This window comes from Channa argus, unplaced genomic scaffold, assembly GCF_033026475.1.
Source record: "Channa argus isolate prfri unplaced genomic scaffold, Channa argus male v1.0 Contig097, whole genome shotgun sequence".
NCBI lineage: Eukaryota > Metazoa > Chordata > Actinopteri > Anabantiformes > Channidae > Channa > Channa argus.
The window spans coordinates 1-19,162 of record NW_027125316.1 but is presented as its reverse complement, the minus strand read 5'-3'; the positions used below and the strand labels follow the sequence as shown (position 1 = coordinate 19,162).

General features: G+C 41.2%; 19 pseudogenes; all 19 read left to right on the top strand.

Moving 5' to 3' along the window:
- The first annotated feature begins 366 nt into the window (after positions 1 to 366).
- On the top strand, positions 367 to 485 carry LOC137121104 (5S ribosomal RNA; annotated as a pseudogene).
- Positions 486 to 1,353: 868 nt separating this feature from the next.
- Positions 1,354 to 1,472, top strand: LOC137121079 (5S ribosomal RNA; annotated as a pseudogene).
- An 868-nt stretch (positions 1,473 to 2,340) lies between these two features.
- LOC137121093 (5S ribosomal RNA) lies at positions 2,341 to 2,459 on the top strand (annotated as a pseudogene).
- An 857-nt stretch (positions 2,460 to 3,316) lies between these two features.
- On the top strand, positions 3,317 to 3,435 carry LOC137121103 (5S ribosomal RNA; annotated as a pseudogene).
- Positions 3,436 to 4,302: 867 nt separating this feature from the next.
- LOC137121084 (5S ribosomal RNA) lies at positions 4,303 to 4,421 on the top strand (annotated as a pseudogene).
- An 868-nt stretch (positions 4,422 to 5,289) lies between these two features.
- Positions 5,290 to 5,408, top strand: LOC137121100 (5S ribosomal RNA; annotated as a pseudogene).
- Positions 5,409 to 6,275: 867 nt separating this feature from the next.
- LOC137121092 (5S ribosomal RNA) lies at positions 6,276 to 6,394 on the top strand (annotated as a pseudogene).
- An 857-nt stretch (positions 6,395 to 7,251) lies between these two features.
- On the top strand, positions 7,252 to 7,370 carry LOC137121099 (5S ribosomal RNA; annotated as a pseudogene).
- Positions 7,371 to 8,237: 867 nt separating this feature from the next.
- LOC137121083 (5S ribosomal RNA) lies at positions 8,238 to 8,356 on the top strand (annotated as a pseudogene).
- Positions 8,357 to 9,224: 868 nt separating this feature from the next.
- Positions 9,225 to 9,343, top strand: LOC137121098 (5S ribosomal RNA; annotated as a pseudogene).
- Positions 9,344 to 10,210: 867 nt separating this feature from the next.
- Positions 10,211 to 10,329, top strand: LOC137121090 (5S ribosomal RNA; annotated as a pseudogene).
- Positions 10,330 to 11,197: 868 nt separating this feature from the next.
- Positions 11,198 to 11,316, top strand: LOC137121096 (5S ribosomal RNA; annotated as a pseudogene).
- An 867-nt stretch (positions 11,317 to 12,183) lies between these two features.
- On the top strand, positions 12,184 to 12,302 carry LOC137121091 (5S ribosomal RNA; annotated as a pseudogene).
- An 857-nt stretch (positions 12,303 to 13,159) lies between these two features.
- Positions 13,160 to 13,278, top strand: LOC137121087 (5S ribosomal RNA; annotated as a pseudogene).
- An 867-nt stretch (positions 13,279 to 14,145) lies between these two features.
- On the top strand, positions 14,146 to 14,264 carry LOC137121082 (5S ribosomal RNA; annotated as a pseudogene).
- An 868-nt stretch (positions 14,265 to 15,132) lies between these two features.
- On the top strand, positions 15,133 to 15,251 carry LOC137121095 (5S ribosomal RNA; annotated as a pseudogene).
- An 867-nt stretch (positions 15,252 to 16,118) lies between these two features.
- LOC137121089 (5S ribosomal RNA) lies at positions 16,119 to 16,237 on the top strand (annotated as a pseudogene).
- An 868-nt stretch (positions 16,238 to 17,105) lies between these two features.
- Positions 17,106 to 17,224, top strand: LOC137121086 (5S ribosomal RNA; annotated as a pseudogene).
- An 867-nt stretch (positions 17,225 to 18,091) lies between these two features.
- Positions 18,092 to 18,210, top strand: LOC137121076 (5S ribosomal RNA; annotated as a pseudogene).
- The last annotated feature ends 952 nt before the right edge of the window (positions 18,211 to 19,162 follow it).

The window sequence follows — 19,162 nt, the reverse complement described above, 5'->3', positions numbered from 1 at the left end:
CTATCTTTTGGTTTGTTTATTTCTATCAGGCTAGCTAGCACATTCTGTGGGAAATGGCTTATTTTGTTTATTATGTTGGCCTTGGTTCGCCCTGAGTTGTAGTGTCATGTTTTGTTTGACACTTTCTTTCGTTTAAAATAAATATCATTCTGTTGGAACATCTCAATCCTGGATTTTGGTTTGAGGATCGGAGAGGGAACATGCAAATTTATCTTTGTATGTTTCACCCTGACCCCCTAGACAGGGGCGTAACAGACCAGTACAGTTATAGTACTTTGTACTTTGCCACATTTATCTTCTTCTTAGCAAGTGTCATGCATTCTGCTTCTCTAGCGTTTTTAAGAGCTGTTGATAATGTCAAATGCAGCTTACGGCCACACCGCTCTCTAAGCGCCCGATCTCGTCCGATCTCGGCAGCCAAATAGAGCCGGGCCTGGTTAGTACTTGGTAGGAAGACCGCCTGGGAATACCAGGTGCTGTAAGCTTTTTTGCTTGGGTTTACGGGCAGCTCAAGCTGGTGTTACTGCCTATTTATTCATAGAAATTGTTCTATATTTTCATCAAATTTTGTTCTTTCATTGCTGTTTTGCTACTTTATTGGTTTGTCAACCATCGTGCTTCATTACTAGTAGACCATGTTACGGTCATGGCCATATGTGTTGTTTTTATTTTCTTGTTCTTATAGGTGCCCTGCCTGATTGGCCGGATTTGGGGGAAGTACAGGAAGCTGATTGGTCCATCCTACACTTCCTGGAGTTTTAAAAGTACGGTTCCCAACAGCTAGCGAGGCTCTTTCTGGCAGCAGCACCTGTTTGCTGTTCTTAGTTTCCAAATCTTATTTAGCATTTTTGAATTGTTAGGTTTTGTGCCGTGGTTTTGTTTATAAATTGTATATTTTGTAAATAGTATTAAATCTGTAGGGGTGGACTGCCATTTTTCTTTTGATTGTTTTCTCTTGTTTTCACATTAGGGAGTTAGGGTTAGCGACTATCTTTTGGTTTGTTTATTTCTATCAGGCTAGCTAGCACTTTCTGTGGGAAATGGCTTATTTTGTTTATTATGTTGGCCTTGGTTCGCCCTGAGTTGTAGTGTCATGTTTTGTTTGACACTTTCTTTCGTTTAAAATAAATATCATTCTGTTGGAACATCTCGATTCTGGATTTTGGTTTGGGGATCGGAGAGGGAACATGCTAATTTATCTTTTTATGTTGCACCCTGACCCCCTAGACAGGGGCGTAACAGACCAGTACAGTTATAGTACTTTGTACTTTGCCACATTTATCTTCTTCTTAGCAAGTGTCATGCATTCTGCTTCTCCAGCGTTTTTAAGAGCTGTTGATGATGTCAAATGCAGCTTACGGCCACACCGCTCTCTGAGCGCCCGATCTCGTCCGATCTCGGCAGCCAAATAGGGCCGGGCCTGGTTAGTACTTGGTAGGAAGACCGCCTGGGAATACCAGGTGCTGTAAGCTTTTTTGCTTGGGTTTACGGGCAGCACAAGCTGGTGTTACTGCCTATTTATTCATAGAAATTGTTCTATATTTTCATCAAATTTTGTTCTTTCATTGCTGTTTTGCTACTTTATTGGTTTGTCAACCATCGTGCTTCATTACTAGTAGACCATGTTACGGTCCTGGCCATATGTGTTGTTTTTATTTTCTTGTTCTTATAGGTGCCCTGCCTGATTGGCCGGATTTGGGGGAAGTACAGGAAGCTGATTGGTCCATCCTACACTTCCTGGAGTTTTAAAAGTACGGTTCCCAACAGCTAGCGAGGCTCTTTCTGGCAGCAGCACCTGTTTGCTGTTCTTGGTTTCCAAACCTTATTTAGCATTTTTGAATTGTTAGGTTTTGTGCCGTGGTTTTGTTTATAAATTGTATATTTTGTAAATAGTATTAAATCTGTAGGGGTGGACTGCCATTTTTCTTTTGATTGTTTTCTCTTGTTTTCGCATTAGGGAGTTAGGGTTAGCGACTGTCTTTTGGTTTGTTTCTTTCTATCAGGCTAGCTAGCACTTTCTGTGGGAAATGGCTTATTTTGTTTATTATGTTGGCCTTGGTTCGCCCTGAGTTGTAGTGTCATGTTTTGTTTGACACTTTCTTTCGTTTAAAATAAATATCATTCTGTTGGAACATCTCAATCCTGGATTTTGGTTTGGGGATCGGAGAGGGAACATGCAAATTTATCTTTGTATGTTTCACCCTGACCCCCTAGACAGGGGCGTAACAGACCAGTACAGTTATAGTACTTTGTACTTTGCCACATTTATCTTCTTCTTAGCAAGTGTCATGCATTCTGCTTCTCTAGCGTTTTTAAGAGCTGTTGATGATATCAAATGCATGTTACGGCCACACCGCTCTCTAAGCGCCCGATCTCGTCCGATCTCGGCAGCCAAATAGGGCCAGGCCTGGTTAGTACTTGGTAGGAAGACCGCCTGGGAATACCAGGTGCTGTAAGCTTTTTTGCTTGGGTTTACGGGCAGCTCAAGCTGGTGTTACTGCCTATTTATTCATAGAAATTGTTCTATATTTTCATCAAATTTTGTTCTTTCATTGCTGTTTTGCTACTTTATTGGTTTGTCAACCATCGTGCTTCATTACTAGTAGACCATGTTACGGTCCTGGCCATATGTGTTGTTTTTATTTTCTTGTTCTTATAGGTGCCGTGCCTGATTGGCCGGATTTGGGGGAAGTACAGGAAGCTGATTGGTCCATCCTACACTTCCTGGAGTTTTAAATGTACGGTTCCCAACAGCTAGCGAGGCTCTTTCTGGCAGCAGCACCTGTTTGCTGTTCTTGGTTTCCAAATCTTATTTAGCATTTTTGAATTGTTAGGTTTTGTGCCGTGGTTTTGTTTATAAATTGTATATTTTGTAAATAGTATTAAATCTGTAGGGGTGAACTGCCATTTTCTTTGGACTGTTTTCACATTAGGGAATTAGGGTTAGCGACTGTCTTTTGGTTTGTTTCTTTCTATCAGGCTAGCAAGCACTTTCTGTGGGAAATGGCTTATTTTGTTTATTATGTTGGCCTTGGTTCGCCCTGAGTTGTAGTGTCATGTTTTGTTTGACACTTTCTTTCGTTTAAAATAAATATCATTCTGTTGGAACATCTCGATCCTGGATTTTGGTTTGGGGATCGGAGAGGGAACATGCAAATTTATCTTTGTATGTTTCACCCTGACCCCCTAGACAGGGGCGTAACAGACCAGTACAGTTATAGTACTTTGTACTTTGCCACATTTATCTTCTTCTTAGCAAGTGTCATGCATTCTGCTTCTCCAGCGTTTTTAAGAGCTGTTGATGATATCAAATGCAGCTTACGGCCACACCGCTCTCTAAGCGCCCGATCTCGTCCGATCTCGGCAGCCAAATAGAGCCGGGCCTGGTTAGTACTTGGTAGGAAGACCGCCTGGGAATACCAGGTGCTGTAAGCTTTTTTGCTTGAGTTTACGGGCAGCACAAGCTGGTCTTACTGCCTATTTATTCATAGAAATTGTTCTATATTTTCATCAAATTTTGTTCTTTCATTGCTGTTTTGCTACTTTATTGGTTTGCCAACCATCGTGCTTCATTACTAGTAGACCATGTTACGGTCCTGGCCATATGTGTTGTTTTTATTTTCTTGTTCTTATAGGTGCCCTGCCTGATTGGCTGGATTGGGGGGCAGTACAGGAAGCTGATTGGTCCATCCTACACTTCCTGGAGTTTTAAAAGTATGGTTCCCAACAGCTAGCGAGGCTCTTTCTGGCATCAGCACCTGTTTGCTGTTCTTGGTTTCCAAACCTTATTTAGCATTTTTGAATTGTTAGGTTTTGTGCCGTGGTTTTGTTTATAAATTGTATATTTTGTAAATAGTATTAAATCTGTAGGGGTGGACTGCCATTTTTCTTTTGATTGTTTTCTCTTGTTTTCACATTAGGGAGTTAGGGTTAGCGACTGTCTTTTGGTTTGTTTCTTTCTATCAGGCTAGCTAGCACTTTCTGTGGGAAATGGCTTATTTTGTTTATTATGTTGGCCTTGGTTCGCCCTGAGTTGTAGTGTCATGTTTTGTTTGACACTTTCTTTCGTTTAAAATAAATATCATTCTGTTGGAACATCTCAATCCTGGATTTTGGTTTGAGGATCGGAGAGGGAACATGCAAATTTTCTTTGTATGTTGCACCCTGACCCCCTAGACAGGGGCGTAACAGACCAGTACAGTTATAGTACTTTGTACTTTGCCACATTTATCTTCTTCTTAGCAAGTGTCATGCATTCTGCTTCTCTAGCGTTTTTAAGAGCTGTTGATAATGTCAAATGCAGCTTACGGCCACACCGCTCTCTAAGTGCCCGATTTCGTCCGATCTCGGCAGCCAAATAGAGCCGGGCCTGGTTAGTACTTGGTAGGAAGACCGCCTGGGAATACCAGGTGCTGTAAGCTTTTTTGCTTGGGTTTACGGGCAGCTCAAGCTGGTGTTACTGCCTATTTATTCATAGAAATTGTTCTATATTTTCATCAAATTTTGTTCTTTCATTGCTGTTTTGCTACTTTATTGGTTTGTCAACCATCGTGCTTCATTACTAGTAGACCATGTTACGGTCATGGCCATATGTGTTGTTTTTATTTTCTTGTTCTTATAGGTGCCCTGCCTGATTGGCCGGATTTGGGGGAAGTACAGGAAGCTGATTGGTCCATCCTACACTTCCTGGAGTTTTAAAAGTACGGTTCCCAACAGCTAGCGAGGCTCTTTCTGGCAGCAGCACCTGTTTGCTGTTCTTAGTTTCCAAATCTTATTTAGCATTTTTGAATTGTTAGGTTTTGTGCCGTGGTTTTGTTTATAAATTGTATATTTTGTAAATAGTATTAAATCTGTAGGGGTGGACTGCCATTTTTCTTTTGATTGTTTTCTCTTGTTTTCACATTAGGGAGTTAGGGTTAGCGACTGTCTTTTGGTTTGTTTATTTCTATCAGGCTAGCTAGCACTTTCTGTGGGAAATGGCTTATTTTGTTTATTATGTTGGCCTTGGTTCGCCCTGAGTTGTAGTGTCATGTTTTGTTTGACACTTTCTTTCGTTTAAAATAAATATCATTCTGTTGGAACATCTCGATTCTGGATTTTGGTTTGGGGATCGGAGAGGGAACATGCTAATTTATCTTTGTATGTTGCACCCTGACCCCCTAGACAGGGGCGTAACAGACCAGTACAGTTATAGTACTTTGTACTTTGCCACATTTATCTTCTTCTTAGCAAGTGTCATGCATTCTGCTTCTCTAGCGTTTTTAAGAGCTGTTGATGATATCAAATGCATGTTACGGCCACACCGCTCTCTAAGCGCCCGATCTCGTCCGATCTCGGCAGCCAAATAGGGCCGGGCCTGGTTAGTACTTGGTAGGAAGACCGCCTGGGATTACCAGGTGCTGTAAGCTTTTTTGCTTGGGTTTACGGGCAGCTCAAGCTGGTGTTACTGCCTATTTATTCATAGAAATTGTTCTATATTTTCATCAAATTTTGTTCTTTCATTGCTGTTTTGCTACTTTATTGGTTTGTCAACCATCGTGCTTCATTACTAGTAGACCATGTTACGGTCCTGGCCATATGTGTTGTTTTTATTTTCTTGTTCTTATAGGTGCCGTGCCTGATTGGCCGGATTTGGGGGAAGCACAGGAAGCTGATTGGTCCATCCTACACTTCCTGGAGTTTTAAATGTACGGTTCCCAACAGCTAGCGAGGCTCTTTCTGGCAGCAGCACCTGTTTGCTGTTCTTGGTTTCCAAATCTTTTTTAGCATTTTTGAATTGTTAGGTTTTGTGCCGTGGTTTTGTTTATAAATTGTATATTTTGTAAATAGTATTAAATCTGTAGGGGTGGACTGCCATTTTCTTTTGATTGTTTTCTCTTGTTTTCACATTAGGGAGTTAGGGTTAGCGACTATCTTTTGGTTTGTTTATTTCTATCAGGCTAGCTAGCACTTTCTGTGGGAAATGGCTTATTTTGTTTATTATGTTGGCCTTGGTTCGCCCTGAGTTGTAGTGTCATGTTTTGTTTGACACTTTCTTTCGTTTAAAATAAATATCATTCTGTTGGAACATCTCAATCCTGGATTTTGGTTTGGGGATCGGAGAGGGAACATGCAAATTTATCTTTGTATGTTTCACCCTGACCCCCTAGACAGGGGCGTAACAGACCAGTACAGTTATAGTACTTTGTACTTTGCCACATTTATCTTCTTCTTAGCAAGTGTCATGCATTCTGCTTCTCTAGCGTTTTTAAGAGCTGTTGATGATGTCAAATGCATGTTACGGCCACACCGCTCTCTAAGCGCCCGATCTCGTCCGATCTCGGCAGCCAAATAGGGCCGGGCCTGGTTAGTACTTGGTAGGAAGATCGCCTGGGAATACCAGGTGCTGTAAGCTTTTTTGCTTGGGTTTACGGGCAGCTCAAGCTGGTGTTACTGCCTATTTATTCATAGAAATTGTTCTATATTTTCATCAAATTTTGTTCTTTCATTGCTGTTTTGCTACTTTATTGGTTTGTCAACCATCGTGCTTCATTACTAGTAGACCATGTTACGGTCCTGGCCATATGTGTTGTTTTTATTTTCTTGTTCTTATAGGTGCCCTGCCTGATTGGCCGGATTTGGGGGAAGTACAGGAAGCTGATTGGTCCATCCTACACTTCCTGGAGTCTTAAAAGTACGGTTCCCAACAGCTAGCGAGGCTCTTTCTGGCAGCAGCACCTGTTTGCTGTTCTTGGTTTCCAAATCTTATTTAGCATTTTTGAATTGTTAGGTTTTGTGCCGTGGTTTTGTTTATAAATTGTATATTTTGTAAATAGTATTAAATCTGTAGGGGTGAACTGCCATTTTCTTTGGACTGTTTTCACATTAGGGAATTAGGGTTAGCGACTGTCTTTTGGTTTGTTTCTTTCTATCAGGCTAGCAAGCACTTTCTGTGGGAAATGGCTTATTTTGTTTATTATGTTGGCCTTGGTTCGCCCTGAGTTGTAGTGTCATGTTTTGTTTGACACTTTCTTTCGTTTAAAATAAATATCATTCTGTTGGAACATCTCGATCCTGGATTTTGGTTTGGGGATCGGAGAGGGAACATGCAAATTTATCTTTGTATGTTTCACCCTGACCCCCTAGACAGGGGCGTAACAGACCAGTACAGTTATAGTACTTTGTACTTTGCCACATTTATCTTCTTCTTAGCAAGTGTCATGCATTCTGCTTCTCCAGCGTTTTTAAGAGCTGTTGATGATATCAAATGCAGCTTACGGCCACACCGCTCTCTAAGCGCCCGATCTCGTCCGATCTCGGCAGCCAAATAGAGCCGGGCCTGGTTAGTACTTGGTAGGAAGACCGCCTGGGAATACCAGGTGCTGTAAGCTTTTTTGCTTGAGTTTACGGGCAGCACAAGCTGGTCTTACTGCCTATTTATTCATAGAAATTGTTCTATATTTTCATCAAATTTTGTTCTTTCATTGCTGTTTTGCTACTTTATTGGTTTGCCAACCATCGTGCTTCATTACTAGTAGACCATGTTACGGTCCTGGCCATATGTGTTGTTTTTATTTTCTTGTTCTTATAGGTGCCCTGCCTGATTGGCTGGATTGGGGGGCAGTACAGGAAGCTGATTGGTCCATCCTACACTTCCTGGAGTTTTAAAAGTATGGTTCCCAACAGCTAGCGAGGCTCTTTCTGGCATCAGCACCTGTTTGCTGTTCTTGGTTTCCAAACCTTATTTAGCATTTTTGAATTGTTAGGTTTTGTGCCGTGGTTTTGTTTATAAATTGTATATTTTGTAAATAGTATTAAATCTGTAGGGGTGGACTGCCATTTTTCTTTTGATTGTTTTCTCTTGTTTTCACATTAGGGAGTTAGGGTTAGCGACTGTCTTTTGGTTTGTTTCTTTCTATCAGGCTAGCTAGCACTTTCTGTGGGAAATGGCTTATTTTGTTTATTATGTTGGCCTTGGTTCGCCCTGAGTTGTAGTGTCATGTTTTGTTTGACACTTTCTTTCGTTTAAAATAAATATCATTCTGTTGGAACATCTCAATCCTGGATTTTGGTTTGAGGATCGGAGAGGGAACATGCAAATTTTCTTTGTATGTTGCACCCTGACCCCCTAGACAGGGGCGTAACAGACCAGTACAGTTATAGTACTTTGTACTTTGCCACATTTATCTTCTTCTTAGCAAGTGTCATGCATTCTGCTTCTCTAGCGTTTTTAAGAGCTGTTGATAATGTCAAATGCAGCTTACGGCCACACCGCTCTCTAAGTGCCCGATTTCGTCCGATCTCGGCAGCCAAATAGAGCCGGGCCTGGTTAGTACTTGGTAGGAAGACCGCCTGGGAATACCAGGTGCTGTAAGCTTTTTTGCTTGGGTTTACGGGCAGCTCAAGCTGGTGTTACTGCCTATTTATTCATAGAAATTGTTCTATATTTTCATCAAATTTTGTTCTTTCATTGCTGTTTTGCTACTTTATTGGTTTGTCAACCATCGTGCTTCATTACTAGTAGACCATGTTACGGTCATGGCCATATGTGTTGTTTTTATTTTCTTGTTCTTATAGGTGCCCTGCCTGATTGGCCGGATTTGGGGGAAGTACAGGAAGCTGATTGGTCCATCCTACACTTCCTGGAGTTTTAAAAGTACGGTTCCCAACAGCTAGCGAGGCTCTTTCTGGCAGCAGCACCTGTTTGCTGTTCTTAGTTTCCAAATCTTATTTAGCATTTTTGAATTGTTAGGTTTTGTGCCGTGGTTTTGTTTATAAATTGTATATTTTGTAAATAGTATTAAATCTGTAGGGGTGGACTGCCATTTTTCTTTTGATTGTTTTCTCTTGTTTTCACATTAGGGAGTTAGGGTTAGCGACTGTCTTTTGGTTTGTTTATTTCTATCAGGCTAGCTAGCACTTTCTGTGGGAAATGGCTTATTTTGTTTATTATGTTGGCCTTGGTTCGCCCTGAGTTGTAGTGTCATGTTTTGTTTGACACTTTCTTTCGTTTAAAATAAATATCATTCTGTTGGAACATCTCGATTCTGGATTTTGGTTTGGGGATCGGAGAGGGAACATGCTAATTTATCTTTGTATGTTGCACCCTGACCCCCTAGACAGGGGCGTAACAGACCAGTACAGTTATAGTACTTTGTACTTTGCCACATTTATCTTCTTCTTAGCAAGTGTCATGCATTCTGCTTCTCTAGCGTTTTTAAGAGCTGTTGATGATATCAAATGCATGTTACGGCCACACCGCTCTCTAAGCGCCCGATCTCGTCCGATCTCGGCAGCCAAATAGGGCCGGGCCTGGTTAGTACTTGGTAGGAAGACCGCCTGGGATTACCAGGTGCTGTAAGCTTTTTTGCTTGGGTTTACGGGCAGCTCAAGCTGGTGTTACTGCCTATTTATTCATAGAAATTGTTCTATATTTTCATCAAATTTTGTTCTTTCATTGCTGTTTTGCTACTTTATTGGTTTGTCAACCATCGTGCTTCATTACTAGTAGACCATGTTACGGTCCTGGCCATATGTGTTGTTTTTATTTTCTTGTTCTTATAGGTGCCGTGCCTGATTGGCCGGATTTGGGGGAAGCACAGGAAGCTGATTGGTCCATCCTACACTTCCTGGAGTTTTAAATGTACGGTTCCCAACAGCTAGCGAGGCTCTTTCTGGCAGCAGCACCTGTTTGCTGTTCTTGGTTTCCAAATCTTTTTTAGCATTTTTGAATTGTTAGGTTTTGTGCCGTGGTTTTGTTTATAAATTGTATATTTTGTAAATAGTATTAAATCTGTAGGGGTGGACTGCCATTTTCTTTTGATTGTTTTCTCTTGTTTTCACATTAGGGAGTTAGGGTTAGCGACTATCTTTTGGTTTGTTTATTTCTATCAGGCTAGCTAGCACTTTCTGTGGGAAATGGCTTATTTTGTTTATTATGTTGGCCTTGGTTCGCCCTGAGTTGTAGTGTCATGTTTTGTTTGACACTTTCTTTCGTTTAAAATAAATATCATTCTGTTGGAACATCTCAATCCTGGATTTTGGTTTGGGGATCGGAGAGGGAACATGCAAATTTATCTTTGTATGTTTCACCCTGACCCCCTAGACAGGGGCGTAACAGACCAGTACAGTTATAGTACTTTGTACTTTGCCACATTTATCTTCTTCTTAGCAAGTGTCATGCATTCTGCTTCTCTAGCGTTTTTAAGAGCTGTTGATGATGTCAAATGCATGTTACGGCCACACCGCTCTCTAAGCGCCCGATCTCGTCCGATCTCGGCAGCCAAATAGGGCCGGGCCTGGTTAGTACTTGGTAGGAAGACCGCCTGGGAATACCAGGTGCTGTAAGCTTTTTTGCTTGGGTTTACGGGCAGCTCAAGCTGGTGTTACTGCCTATTTATTCATAGAAATTGTTCTATATTTTCATCAAATTTTGTTCTTTCATTGCTGTTTTGCTACTTTATTGGTTTGTCAACCATCGTGCTTCATTACTAGTAGACCATGTTACGGTCCTGGCCATATGTGTTGTTTTTATTTTCTTGTTCTTATAGGTGCCCTGCCTGATTGGCCGGATTTGGGGGAAGTACAGGAAGCTGATTGGTCCATCCTACACTTCCTGGAGTCTTAAAAGTACGGTTCCCAACAGCTAGCGAGGCTCTTTCTGGCAGCAGCACCTGTTTGCTGTTCTTGGTTTCCAAATCTTATTTAGCATTTTTGAATTGTTAGGTTTTGTGCCGTGGTTTTGTTTATAAATTGTATATTTTGTAAATAGTATTAAATCTGTAGGGGTGAACTGCCATTTTTCTTTTGATTGTTTTCTCTTGTTTTCACATTAGGGAGTTAGGGTTAGCGACTATCTTTTGGTTTGTTTATTTCTATCAGGCTAGCTAGCACTTTCTGTGGGAAATGGCTTATTTTGTTTATTATGTTGGCCTTGGTTCGCCCTGAGTTGTAGTGTCATGTTTTGTTTGACACTTTCTTTCGTTTAAAATAAATATCATTCTGTTGGAACATCTCGATTCTGGATTTTGGTTTGGGGATCGGAGAGGGAACATGCTAATTTATCTTTGTATGTTGCACCCTGACCCCCTAGACAGGGGCGTAACAGACCAGTACAGTTATAGTACTTTGTACTTTGCCACATTTATCTTCTTCTTAGCAAGTGTCATGCATTCTGCTTCTCTAGCGTTTTTAAGAGCTGTTGATGATATCAAATGCATGTTACGGCCACACCGCTCTCTAAGCGCCCGATCTCGTCCGATCTCGGCAGCCAAATAGGGCCGGGCCTGGTTAGTACTTGGTAGGAAGACCGCCTGGGATTACCAGGTGCTGTAAGCTTTTTTGCTTGGGTTTACGGGCAGCTCAAGCTGGTGTTACTGCCTATTTATTCATAGAAATTGTTCTATATTTTCATCAAATTTTGTTCTTTCATTGCTGTTTTGCTACTTTATTGGTTTGTCAACCATCGTGCTTCATTACTAGTAGACCATGTTACGGTCCTGGCCATATGTGTTGTTTTTATTTTCTTGTTCTTATAGGTGCCGTGCCTGATTGGCCGGATTTGGGGGAAGCACAGGAAGCTGATTGGTCCATCCTACACTTCCTGGAGTTTTAAATGTACGGTTCCCAACAGCTAGCGAGGCTCTTTCTGGCAGCAGCACCTGTTTGCTGTTCTTGGTTTCCAAATCTTTTTTAGCATTTTTGAATTGTTAGGTTTTGTGCCGTGGTTTTGTTTATAAATTGTATATTTTGTAAATAGTATTAAATCTGTAGGGGTGGACTGCCATTTTCTTTTGATTGTTTTCTCTTGTTTTCACATTAGGGAGTTAGGGTTAGCGACTATCTTTTGGTTTGTTTATTTCTATCAGGCTAGCTAGCACTTTCTGTGGGAAATGGCTTATTTTGTTTATTATGTTGGCCTTGGTTCGCCCTGAGTTGTAGTGTCATGTTTTGTTTGACACTTTCTTTCGTTTAAAATAAATATCATTCTGTTGGAACATCTCAATCCTGGATTTTGGTTTGGGGATCGGAGAGGGAACATGCAAATTTATCTTTGTATGTTTCACCCTGACCCCCTAGACAGGGGCGTAACAGACCAGTACAGTTATAGTACTTTGTACTTTGCCACATTTATCTTCTTCTTAGCAAGTGTCATGCATTCTGCTTCTCTAGCGTTTTTAAGAGCTGTTGATGATGTCAAATGCATGTTACGGCCACACCGCTCTCTAAGCGCCCGATCTCGTCCGATCTCGGCAGCCAAATAGGGCCGGGCCTGGTTAGTACTTGGTAGGAAGATCGCCTGGGAATACCAGGTGCTGTAAGCTTTTTTGCTTGGGTTTACGGGCAGCTCAAGCTGGTGTTACTGCCTATTTATTCATAGAAATTGTTCTATATTTTCATCAAATTTTGTTCTTTCATTGCTGTTTTGCTACTTTATTGGTTTGTCAACCATCGTGCTTCATTACTAGTAGACCATGTTACGGTCCTGGCCATATGTGTTGTTTTTATTTTCTTGTTCTTATAGGTGCCCTGCCTGATTGGCCGGATTTGGGGGAAGTACAGGAAGCTGATTGGTCCATCCTACACTTCCTGGAGTCTTAAAAGTACGGTTCCCAACAGCTAGCGAGGCTCTTTCTGGCAGCAGCACCTGTTTGCTGTTCTTGGTTTCCAAATCTTATTTAGCATTTTTGAATTGTTAGGTTTTGTGCCGTGGTTTTGTTTATAAATTGTATATTTTGTAAATAGTATTAAATCTGTAGGGGTGAACTGCCATTTTCTTTGGACTGTTTTCACATTAGGGAATTAGGGTTAGCGACTGTCTTTTGGTTTGTTTCTTTCTATCAGGCTAGCAAGCACTTTCTGTGGGAAATGGCTTATTTTGTTTATTATGTTGGCCTTGGTTCGCCCTGAGTTGTAGTGTCATGTTTTGTTTGACACTTTCTTTCGTTTAAAATAAATATCATTCTGTTGGAACATCTCGATCCTGGATTTTGGTTTGGGGATCGGAGAGGGAACATGCAAATTTATCTTTGTATGTTTCACCCTGACCCCCTAGACAGGGGCGTAACAGACCAGTACAGTTATAGTACTTTGTACTTTGCCACATTTATCTTCTTCTTAGCAAGTGTCATGCATTCTGCTTCTCCAGCGTTTTTAAGAGCTGTTGATGATATCAAATGCAGCTTACGGCCACACCGCTCTCTAAGCGCCCGATCTCGTCCGATCTCGGCAGCCAAATAGAGCCGGGCCTGGTTAGTACTTGGTAGGAAGACCGCCTGGGAATACCAGGTGCTGTAAGCTTTTTTGCTTGAGTTTACGGGCAGCACAAGCTGGTCTTACTGCCTATTTATTCATAGAAATTGTTCTATATTTTCATCAAATTTTGTTCTTTCATTGCTGTTTTGCTACTTTATTGGTTTGCCAACCATCGTGCTTCATTACTAGTAGACCATGTTACGGTCCTGGCCATATGTGTTGTTTTTATTTTCTTGTTCTTATAGGTGCCCTGCCTGATTGGCTGGATTGGGGGGCAGTACAGGAAGCTGATTGGTCCATCCTACACTTCCTGGAGTTTTAAAAGTATGGTTCCCAACAGCTAGCGAGGCTCTTTCTGGCATCAGCACCTGTTTGCTGTTCTTGGTTTCCAAACCTTATTTAGCATTTTTGAATTGTTAGGTTTTGTGCCGTGGTTTTGTTTATAAATTGTATATTTTGTAAATAGTATTAAATCTGTAGGGGTGGACTGCCATTTTTCTTTTGATTGTTTTCTCTTGTTTTCACATTAGGGAGTTAGGGTTAGCGACTGTCTTTTGGTTTGTTTCTTTCTATCAGGCTAGCTAGCACTTTCTGTGGGAAATGGCTTATTTTGTTTATTATGTTGGCCTTGGTTCGCCCTGAGTTGTAGTGTCATGTTTTGTTTGACACTTTCTTTCGTTTAAAATAAATATCATTCTGTTGGAACATCTCAATCCTGGATTTTGGTTTGAGGATCGGAGAGGGAACATGCAAATTTTCTTTGTATGTTGCACCCTGACCCCCTAGACAGGGGCGTAACAGACCAGTACAGTTATAGTACTTTGTACTTTGCCACATTTATCTTCTTCTTAGCAAGTGTCATGCATTCTGCTTCTCTAGCGTTTTTAAGAGCTGTTGATAATGTCAAATGCAGCTTACGGCCACACCGCTCTCTAAGTGCCCGATTTCGTCCGATCTCGGCAGCCAAATAGAGCCGGGCCTGGTTAGTACTTGGTAGGAAGACCGCCTGGGAATACCAGGTGCTGTAAGCTTTTTTGCTTGGGTTTACGGGCAGCTCAAGCTGGTGTTACTGCCTATTTATTCATAGAAATTGTTCTATATTTTCATCAAATTTTGTTCTTTCATTGCTGTTTTGCTACTTTATTGGTTTGTCAACCATCGTGCTTCATTACTAGTAGACCATGTTACGGTCATGGCCATATGTGTTGTTTTTATTTTCTTGTTCTTATAGGTGCCCTGCCTGATTGGCCGGATTTGGGGGAAGTACAGGAAGCTGATTGGTCCATCCTACACTTCCTGGAGTTTTAAAAGTACGGTTCCCAACAGCTAGCGAGGCTCTTTCTGGCAGCAGCACCTGTTTGCTGTTCTTAGTTTCCAAATCTTATTTAGCATTTTTGAATTGTTAGGTTTTGTGCCGTGGTTTTGTTTATAAATTGTATATTTTGTAAATAGTATTAAATCTGTAGGGGTGGACTGCCATTTTTCTTTTGATTGTTTTCTCTTGTTTTCACATTAGGGAGTTAGGGTTAGCGACTGTCTTTTGGTTTGTTTATTTCTATCAGGCTAGCTAGCACTTTCTGTGGGAAATGGCTTATTTTGTTTATTATGTTGGCCTTGGTTCGCCCTGAGTTGTAGTGTCATGTTTTGTTTGACACTTTCTTTCGTTTAAAATAAATATCATTCTGTTGGAACATCTCGATTCTGGATTTTGGTTTGGGGATCGGAGAGGGAACATGCTAATTTATCTTTGTATGTTGCACCCTGACCCCCTAGACAGGGGCGTAACAGACCAGTACAGTTATAGTACTTTGTACTTTGCCACATTTATCTTCTTCTTAGCAAGTGTCATGCATTCTGCTTCTCTAGCGTTTTTAAGAGCTGTTGATGATATCAAATGCATGTTACGGCCACACCGCTCTCTAAGCGCCCGATCTCGTCCGATCTCGGCAGCCAAATAGGGCCGGGCCTGGTTAGTACTTGGTAGGAAGACCGCCTGGGATTACCAGGTGCTGTAAGCTTTTTTGCTTGGGTTTACGGGCAGCTCAAGCTGGTGTTACTGCCTATTTATTCATAGAAATTGTTCTATATTTTCATCAAATTTTGTTCTTTCATTGCTGTTTTGCTACTTTATTGGTTTGTCAACCATCGTGCTTCATTACTAGTAGACCATGTTACGGTCCTGGCCATATGTGTTGTTTTTATTTTCTTGTTCTTATAGGTGCCGTGCCTGATTGGCCGGATTTGGGGGAAGCACAGGAAGCTGATTGGTCCATCCTACACTTCCTGGAGTTTTAAATGTACGGTTCCCAACAGCTAGCGAGGCTCTTTCTGGCAGCAGCACCTGTTTGCTGTTCTTGGTTTCCAAATCTTTTTTAGCATTTTTGAATTGTTAGGTTTTGTGCCGTGGTTTTGTTTATAAATTGTATATTTTGTAAATAGTATTAAATCTGTAGGGGTGGACTGCCATTTTCTTTTGATTGTTTTCTCTTGTTTTCACATTAGGGAGTTAGGGTTAGCGACTATCTTTTGGTTTGTTTATTTCTATCAGGCTAGCTAGCACTTTCTGTGGGAAATGGCTTATTTTGTTTATTATGTTGGCCTTGGTTCGCCCTGAGTTGTAGTGTCATGTTTTGTTTGACACTTTCTTTCGTTTAAAATAAATATCATTCTGTTGGAACATCTCAATCCTGGATTTTGGTTTGGGGATCGGAGAGGGAACATGCAAATTTATCTTTGTATGTTTCACCCTGACCCCCTAGACAGGGGCGTAACAGACCAGTACAGTTATAGTACTTTGTACTTTGCCACATTTATCTTCTTCTTAGCAAGTGTCATGCATTCTGCTTCTCTAGCGTTTTTAAGAGCTGTTGATGATGTCAAATGCATGTTACGGCCACACCGCTCTCTAAGCGCCCGATCTCGTCCGATCTCGGCAGCCAAATAGGGCCGGGCCTGGTTAGTACTTGGTAGGAAGACCGCCTGGGAATACCAGGTGCTGTAAGCTTTTTTGCTTGGGTTTACGGGCAGCTCAAGCTGGTGTTACTGCCTATTTATTCATAGAAATTGTTCTATATTTTCATCAAATTTTGTTCTTTCATTGCTGTTTTGCTACTTTATTGGTTTGTCAACCATCGTGCTTCATTACTAGTAGACCATGTTACGGTCCTGGCCATATGTGTTGTTTTTATTTTCTTGTTCTTATAGGTGCCCTGCCTGATTGGCCGGATTTGGGGGAAGTACAGGAAGCTGATTGGTCCATCCTACACTTCCTGGAGTCTTAAAAGTACGGTTCCCAACAGCTAGCGAGGCTCTTTCTGGCAGCAGCACCTGTTTGCTGTTCTTGGTTTCCAAATCTTATTTAGCATTTTTGAATTGTTAGGTTTTGTGCCGTGGTTTTGTTTATAAATTGTATATTTTGTAAATAGTATTAAATCTGTAGGGGTGAACTGCCATTTTTCTTTTGATTGTTTTCTCTTGTTTTCACATTAGGGAGTTAGGGTTAGCGACTATCTTTTGGTTTGTTTATTTCTATCAGGCTAGCTAGCACTTTCTGTGGGAAATGGCTTATTTTGTTTATTATGTTGGCCTTGGTTCGCCCTGAGTTGTAGTGTCATGTTTTGTTTGACACTTTCTTTCGTTTAAAATAAATATCATTCTGTTGGAACATCTCAATCCTGGATTTTGGTCTTAGGATCGGAGAGGGAACATGCAAATTTATCTTTGTATGTTTCACCCTGACCCCCTAGACAGGGGCGTAACAGACCAGTACAGTTATAGTACTTTGTACTTTGCCACATTTATCTTCTTCTTAGCAAGTGTCATGCATTCTGCTTTTCTAGCGTTTTTAAGAGCTGTTGATAATGTCAAATGCAGCTTACGGCCACACCGCTCTCTAAGCGCCCGATCTCGTCCGATCTCGGCAGCCAAATAGAGCCGGGCCTGGTTAGTACTTGGTAGGAAGACCGCCTGGGAATACCACGTGCTGTAAGCTTTTTTGCTTGGGTTTACGGGCAGCTCAAGCTGGTGTTACTGCCTATTTCTTCATAGAAATTGTTCTATATTTTCATCAAATTTTGTTCTTTCATTGCTGTTTTGCTACTTTATTGGTTTGTCAACCATCGTGCTTCATTACTAGTAGACCATGTTACGGTCATGGCCATATGTGTTGTTTTTATTTTCTTGTTCTTATAGGTGCCCTGCCTGATTGGCCGGATTTGGGGGAAGTACAGGAAGCTGATTGGTCCATCCTACACTTCCTGGAGTTTTAAAAGTACGGTTCCCAACAGCTAGCGAGGCTCTTTCTGGCAGCAGCACCTGTTTGCTGTTCTTGGTTTCCAAATCTTATTTAGCATTTTTGAATTGTTAGGTTTTGTGCCGTGGTTTTGTTTATAAATTGTATATTTTGTAAATAGTATTAAATCTGTAGGGGTGGACTGCCATTTTCTTTTGATTGTTTTCTCTTGTTTTCACATTAGGGAGTTAGGGTTAGCGACTATCTTTTGGTTTGTTTATTTCTATCAGGCTAGCTAGCACTTTCTGTGGGAAATGGCTTATTTTGTTTATTATGTTGGCCTTGGTTCGCCCTGAGTTGTAGTGTCATGTTTTGTTTGACACTTTCTTTCGTTTAAAATAAATATCATTCTGTTGGAACATCTCAATCCTGGATTTTGGTTTGAGGATCGGAGAGGGAACATGCAAATTTATCTTTGTATGTTTCACCCTGACCCCCTAGACAGGGGCGTAACAGACCAGTACAGTTATAGTACTTTGTACTTTGCCACATTTATCTTCTTCTTAGCAAGTGTCATGCATTCTGCTTCTCTAGCGTTTTTAAGAGCTGTTGATAATGTCAAATGCAGCTTACGGCCACACCGCTCTCTAAGCGCCCGATCTCGTCCGATCTCGGCAGCCAAATAGAGCCGGGCCTGGTTAGTACTTGGTAGGAAGACCGCCTGGGAATACCAGGTGCTGTAAGCTTTTTTGCTTGGGTTTACGGGCAGCTCAAGCTGGTGTTACTGCCTATTTATTCATAGAAATTGTTCTATATTTTCATCAAATTTTGTTCTTTCATTGCTGTTTTGCTACTTTATTGGTTTGTCAACCATCGTGCTTCATTACTAGTAGACCATGTTACGGTCATGGCCATATGTGTTGTTTTTATTTTCTTGTTCTTATAGGTGCCCTGCCTGATTGGCTGGATTTGGGGGAAGTACAGGAAGCTGATTGGTCCATCCTACACTTCCTGGAGTTTTAAAAGTACGGTTCCCAACAGCTAGCGAGGCTCTTTCTGGCAGCAGCACCTGTTTGCTGTTCTTAGTTTCCAAATCTTATTTAGCATTTTTGAATTGTTAGGTTTTGTGCCGTGGTTTTGTTTATAAATTGTATATTTTGTAAATAGTATTAAATCTGTAGGGGTGGACTGCCATTTTTCTTTTGATTGTTTTCTCTTGTTTTCACATTAGGGAGTTAGGGTTAGCGACTGTCTTTTGGTTTGTTTCTTTCTATCAGGCTAGCTAGCACTTTCTGTGGGAAATGGCTTATTTTGTTTATTATGTTGGCCTTGGTTCGCCCTGAGTTGTAGTGTCATGTTTTGTTTGACACTTTCTTTCGTTTAAAATAAATATCATTCTGTTGGAACATGTCGATCCTGGATTTTGGTTTGGGGATCGGAGAGGGAACATGCAAATTTATCTTTGTATGTTTCACCCTGACCCCCTAGACAGGGGCGTAACAGCCCAGTACAGTTATAGTACTTTGTACTTTGCCACATTTATCTTCTTCTTAGCAAGTGTCATGCATTCTGCTTCTCCAGCGTTTTTAAGAGCTGTTGATGATATCAAATGCAGCTTACGGCCACACCGCTCTCTAAGCGCCCGATCTCGTCCGATCTCGGCAGCCAAATAGAGCCGGGCCTGGTTAGTACTTGGTA